We start from the raw sequence: 7,192 nt of genomic DNA on the forward strand, positions 1-7,192 counted from the left end.
CTGCCTGTAGGAAGGTCCAATCAGTGTTCCATGATCCATCTACTATCACACGAGCAGGTCTAGAGGGGCAGGACCTTCCTCCAGGCAGCACAGCCGAACACAGACCCAGCCAGCTCTCACACACACAGCGGGAGATGCCCTGTGTATGTGACACGTAGGAGAGAGAGAGCGAGCGAGGGAGGGAAGCGATGCATTCAGCCGCAGCTCAAAGCAGCCCTAGGACAGGGGCCTACCGAGAAATATCCCGGTATCCCGGTGGGCCAGTCCGGCCCTGAAAGCTAGATTAATTTGTGTTTGTATATCTGCCCAGACTTTAGCTTTAATAACGAGAGTACTGAAGCATCACCATTGCTTAAGTCGGGCTAGTTCTGTCCCTTGTCCATTTAGAATAAAAAAAATCAGCTTTCCTTGCAATACTTACCTTCTCTCAGGCGCTGTCCCATTCAGACTCTTTGCTTCTGTCTCCTGCTGCTGGTCCTCTTCTGGTTTGAATGACAGTCAACATCATTCAATCCATTTTCTGTGTTCCCAGCCTGACCCTTGGGGGCATATCATCATGTAAATGCTTTAGAGAATGGGGCTTAGTGGGAATAAATTATGGTCATCATGTTTAACCACTTGACGACCGCCTAACGTCCAAAGACGTCCTCGGCTTTGTGGGGCTATATCTGAATGATGCCTGCAGCTGCAGCTACAGGCATCATTCAGATATTGCCGCTTTCAGCCTGTGATTCCCTATACCATAAGAACGATCATAGCGACTGTTCCGCCACTTGATCGTTCTTACGGGCGGTGAAAGGGGATGTCCCCCCTCCCGCCGCCCTCCGGTGCTTCTACCGACTCACCTGTGCGATCGGTGAGTCGGAGAACGTATCCGTCGGCCCCGGTTCTTGACCATAGAGATTTCTGGTCTTGACCATAGAGTCTCTATGATCGTTGAAGGCCGGCGCGATGTTATGACATCACACCCGGCCTCTGCATTAAAAAAAACGGCTAGGAAGCTGTGATCGTTTTTTATTTTTGTCTTCCCAGCCTAGAGGTGAGATGTGGGGTCTTATTGACCCCATGTCTCACTGTAAAGAGGTCCGATCATGTCATATTCCTATTACAAGGGATGTTTACATTCTTTGTAATAGGGATAAAAGTGATAAATTTTTTTTTTTTTTAGGTGTCAAAAATGAAGTAAAATTAACAATAAAAACTTATTTTTTTAAAATTGCCCCTGTCCCCGTGTGCTCGCACGCAGAAGCGAACGCATAGGTAAGTCCCGCCCACATATGAAAACGGGTGTTCAAACCACACAAGTGAGGTATCGCCGCGAACGTTAGAGTGATAGCAATAATTCTAGCCCTAGACCTCCTCTGTAACCCAAAACATGTAACCAGTAAAACAATTTAAAGCGTCGCCTATGGGGATTTTTAAGTACCGAAGTTTGGTGCCATTCCACGAGCGTGTGCAATTTTGAAGCGTGACATGTTAGGTATCTATTACTCGGCGTAACTTCATCTTTCACATTATGCAAAAAAATGTGGTTAACTTTACTGTTTTTTTTAAAGCTTTTTAAAAAAAAAATTGTTTGAAAAATTGCTGTGCAAATGACCGCAATTGTGTTCTCTAGGGTCTCTGCTAAAAAAAAACATATATAATGTTTGGGGGTTCTGGGTAATTTTCTAGCAAAAAAAATATGATTTTTAAATGTAGGAGCGAAATGCCAGAATTGGCCTGGTTGTCAAGTGGTTAAAGGCAAGGTGTTGTGTTCTGTAGTCTGGAGAACAAAGTACAGTGAAACCTCGGATTGCGAGTAAAGAGGTTAACGAGCGTTTCGCAATACGAGCACTGTATTTTTAAAAATCCTGACTCGGTTTGCGAGTGTTGTCTCACAAAACAAGCAGGATTCAAGCCACAGCGGTGTGTAGTACTGCGTTTGGCCTGAGGTGGTGGGGGGTGCCAGAGCTGAGCAGAGCCACTCGAAGCCGTTCAGAAAACCTCGGAAATACTCAGTTTCCGAGCCTTTCCGAGGTTTTACGAGTTCAGCCGAGCTGTCCTCGGTACTTTTCGATTTTGAGGCTCTCTGGCGCCACCTCTGGCCGCATGCGGTATTGCATGCCATTGAAGTCAATGCGAAACAAATTATTTTCAGTTCCATTGACTTCTATGGGGAAACTCGCTTTAATATGCAAGTACTTTGGATTACAAGCATTCTCCTGAAATGGATTATGCTCGTAATCCGAGGTCCCACTGTAGTTATAGAGTACTTTATTAACAAGTTCAGGTATCTATAAAACACGTGCAGCCTTAGAGTAGATAGGAACAAACTTGTACAGAGCATAGCAAGTATTTTTGCTTGTACATGATTGGATGATAAAATCAGCAGAGCTTCCCCCTCATTTCGGATCTACAGTGACTGCACTTCCAAGTGCACTTGCAGTGCAGAGTGGATTTGCCTTTAGTAAATCAGCCCCTTAGTCTATAGAGGTAGGTGGCATCTACAGTCAGGCCCATCGCTATAAGGCAGGCAAACTAAGCAATTGCTTGGGGCCACGAGCTCTCCTGGGGCCCCAAGCAGGGCCCTTGCTTACCGCCCTTGCCATGCTTCCTACAGCCGCTTGAGAGCTCTAAAGAGAGTCTGCAGCACTTCTGCCAGCCTGCCTCGAGCCGTCACTTCCCCTTCTCTGTGTAGCGTGGCCGAGCAGCTCCTCTTCCTTCCTCCTGTCAGTCCGGACTGAGTGCTCACTTACTTTCAGCCTGGCCGGGAACGGGAAACTGAATTTCCTGCCGCGAGGTACGGACCCGGTAGGGAGGGGGGGCCCGGGCATGGGGGGGAAAGAACATAGGGAGGTAGGGGGGTTGGGGGGGCCTCCATGTCTATTTTGCTTGGGGCCCCCAAATTCCTTCAAACTGCCCTGTCTACAGTATCACATGGTGCCATTGAACCAATTTTTCTAGCTCTGCATTATTTGAGTTAAACTAACTCCTGATCTTGTGCGTTGGTTTTCTGGACTAGCTTTTACTCACCTGTTGTCTTTCAATAAAAAGCTTGTGCTTCAACTATTTAAGCTAATTCACTCTGCAGGTGCCATATATATTACAAAACCAAATAATGTTATTCTTATTGATCAGGAAACCATTCCTTCAAATGGGTTTTCACACAACAGTATGCGTTCCATGCACAGCCATAAACCTTTTAATAGAAAGCATCACCTTTTCCAATGAAAGGTTTGCTGGTGTTTGTTTCATTACTACTTGACCATAAAGAGAAGTTGCTTGATGTTTAGGGCCAAAAACGAAATACTATGAGAAAGGATTGTAACCGATTTTTTTTTATTAGGCTAATATCATTTGTTCAATATACCTTCTTCCTTCTAACTTTGGCAAGAGGAATCGTAAAAAAAAAAAAAGATAAAAATAAGCTATTCAAAATGTAACATAGCAGAACAAAGACGAAATTATTTCTTTTATGAAAGTAAGAATTTTCCTTACAAAGAAACTGTCTAAAAGGAGTGAGCTGCCCAACCTGTGAAGCCACAGCATGAAAAATAATCCATGAGTGCACTAAGGCTGATACAATGTACTAATCCATTAATGTAATTCAATAATTTACTAAGACTGGTGCACACAGAATCAGGTGCAGCTGTGCATAGTTACCAATCAGCTTCTAGGTTTCAGCCCCCGTTCACACCGGAGCGACTTTTCATGCGATTCGACTGTTCAAATTGGTACAACGCCGACTTTGCGGTGCCGCATTGATTTGAAAATGTAGTTCCTGTATTACTTTTGGCGATTTCTGAGGCGACTTGCATAGACATTTATGCATAAAGCCACGCAGATGTCTTCTAAGTCGGACCTGACATGCGGCTTTGAAAGTGCATGATTTCAGATGAAGTTGCGTGATTTCAAAGCCGCATTTAATGTGAACGAGGGCTTGTTGTCAAAGCTCAATTGAACCATCTGAAGTTAGAGGCTTAGGGGCAAGGATTTTCTTGGGTCCTTGGCCTGCTGGGAGGGCCTATTTGTTTGCCTATTTATTTGGGTTAGGCCAGGTGATCAGGGTTCTATGCCACCTGGATGGCTGTCTGAGTGGACATGTATTGTAATGCCCCGGGCTGCTAGGCCTTAAGCCTTGGGGCTATCCTGGGGACATCTGGCTGCTAGGCTGTCTGAGGGCCTATCCAGAAGCAAGAGAGCATCGTAGGGTTGGGACTGTGGCTTGCAGTCCAACCAGAAGAAATGGTTCTGACGGCTGGAGAACCAGCTATGATCAGAGGTAGAAGGGAAGCTGTCGCGTGGCTTAGCAGTTTATGTAGAAGAACGTGTGTCTCCAGCTCTGCCAGTTATCCGTGCAATACTCCTTCTCCTCAATGAATCTGGACAGCAGCTGTGCCTAATCCTTCGGTACCAGTACCCGGGAGGCATCCGGGTCCTAATCATACTCTCCGCAGTGACTGAGCCGTGTCTAAAAGGACCAACTCCACCAAAGGCCTTGCTGACAGCCACAGCCAAGATGGTGCCGTTCCATACCACACGGCTAAGGAACAGTACAAGGAGGCTGCACAAAAGCTCCTGTTTGGTGAAAAGTCGTACAAAGACGCCTTGGCTGGGTCACCCACTGTGGGGGAAACTTCTGGGGGCACTTTAGAGGTCGGATGACACAGTCTCCTTGGAGGATGCCAACGGATTATCTCCTGAATGGAACACGGTGAGTACCCCTAAAGACACTGCCACTAGGCCTCAGCATGGCTCCCCCAGTGAGGTTAATACAGAGGGACATATTCACTGCTGTGACATCTTGCAATCTGTCCATAACAGCCCTGTCGGATGAGATTAAAGAGGTGAAGGCTGAAATATCATATGTGCGCCATAACATGCAAAAACTGAGAGAGAGGACCTCTGCCCTAGAAGGCAGAGTGAGTACAGTGGAAGATGTCATGGTTCCTATGCAGAGAGACCTGAATTATAACTGTCATGGTGTGATCTGCTATTTTGTGGGACTGCGACATTGCGGGGGACAGATCAGACACCTAACTGACATTTTTGACACTTTTTTGGAAACCAGTGACATTATTACAGTGATAATTTTGGTCCAAATGTTTTATACACCGTCACCAGTGCAGTACATCGTCATCCTATAACTCAGTGATTCTCAACCTGGGGGTCGAATTATGATTTGCCAGGGGTCACGGAATCCCGGGCTGTTCCTGAAGCGCGCACCGCTCTCGCAGCCTTTTCACGGCCGCCCAGCAGGGCTGTTCCTGGAGCCCACTTAGCTAATTCGGAGCTGCCCAGTTCACGGCATGGTTGGGGGACGGAGACTAAAGATCAGCTAACTGGTGAGGAATGTGAAGTGGGAGGGGCTGAAGGAGACCCTATCTCCTGATTTCAGCATAGGGGTCACTGCTGCGAGACATCACAAAGCCAGAGACACAGTGAGTAACACTGCCTGTGATTATATTTGCCATTAAAAGTCCTCACTACAGTTCTCAGATCAGCAGATGACCTTGATCAAGAGCACCTAAGTTGGCTGATCAGAACTCCCATCAGCACTACTCCTCTTCACATCTCCCCCCCCCCCCTTCAACAAGGAGTAAGAGAAGGAATAAAAATAGAGAATACATGAAAGGGAGAGGAAAAGAGGGGGAGGAACAAAGAAAAAGGGAGAGAAAGAATAAGAGAAAGAACAAGAAAGACGGCTAGAGAGAGGGATGGGGAAAAAAAAGAAATTAGGATAGAGAGAGAAAAAAGGGAAATAAAGGATAACAAAGAGAAAGAGCGGTACATCCTAAAATACGGATTGGAAGGGACTCAGGGAGCATTAAATGTCCGTGGGTTAATGGCGCAAATTACTTGCCTTACCTTGGGTGCTGACAACCTACGCTACGAAAATAATTTTACTGTTAGGGGTCCCCACAACCTGGGAAATTTTATCAAGGGGTCACAGCACTAGTAAGGTTGAGAAACACTGCTATAACTGGTGTGGCAATGATCAGGGACACAAACTGGTGACAGTATGTAAGAAAAAATTTACCTGAACAGGAAGGGGGTAAAAGTGTCCAATATTGAAGTGGTTAAACTATTCTATGTGGCCATGATCATTAACCTGTCTTGTTGCTGAGGACATTTTTGAGGTAGAAAAAGTAGATACACTCAGTTAATTTTTTTAAATGTATTGCATAAATACATATTATAAATGACCATTTACATTTTTCCTCAAAGGATTAAAGTGGTTGTAAACCTTTACATATAACCATTGAAGTGACTATCCTCAGGCGATACAAGAGATAAAACAAATCTTCTTGCATAAGAAGAAGTAATTTATAAAGCTTGTCTGAGTGGTCAGTAAAAAAAGGGGACAGAGGCTTTGACAGCGGATTGGAGGGAAGGGACCCCCAACCTTCACACAGCACACAGGAACAGAGATGAGGCTATCAATCAGTTGGAGGTCCCTCCCCTGTCACAATTTTTCTCTTGGTGTCAGGAAAACTTGTCAGAAGAGATAGATGGTGATAGCTTAGGAACGAAGCAACCACCAGAAATGACACTTAGTGCTCCTAATTGAGACAAGTATACACTATAGAGGGATATGCTTTGTTGATATTGTATGTCTGAGATGCTGTGAAAAAAAGGTACCTCTGGCAGGGACTGTTAGCAACAACTGACTGATGCACTCTAATTGCTAGAAGGTAAAAGATAAAGAGACAGAAACAGTCCCCTTCCTCTGCCCTACTAATCTCTGACTAAAGGGAAAGTGACTTTCAAATACATGTGTCTCAAGAAATGTGACGTTTGAGACGTATGAGCCCATGGTATTAGTGTACGAGCACTTGCTATTTTTTTACCTAGTTATAACAAAGGGAAAGAAGACTGAAAGACAAAGAATTTTTCACTATAGTTTACAACCTTGTTGCTCAGTATTTAACCCCTTCCATACAGGGCATTTTCACCCCCTTCCCGCCCACACCAATTTTTAGTTTTCAGCGCTGTTGCACTTTGAATGACAATTGCGTGGTCATGCAACACTGTACCCATACTAAATCTTTATGTTTTTTCCCCCCCACAAATAGAGCTTTCGTTTGGTGGTATTTGATCATCTCTGCTGTTTTTATTTTTTGCGCTATAAACAAACGAAGAGCGAATTTTTTTTAAAAAAACACTATTTTTTACTTTTTTATTTAATAAATATCACATAAAAAAAAAA

The sequence above is a fragment of the Rana temporaria genome, chromosome 1, assembly GCF_905171775.1.
Source record: "Rana temporaria chromosome 1, aRanTem1.1, whole genome shotgun sequence".
NCBI classification, from domain to species: Eukaryota; Metazoa; Chordata; class Amphibia; order Anura; family Ranidae; genus Rana; species Rana temporaria.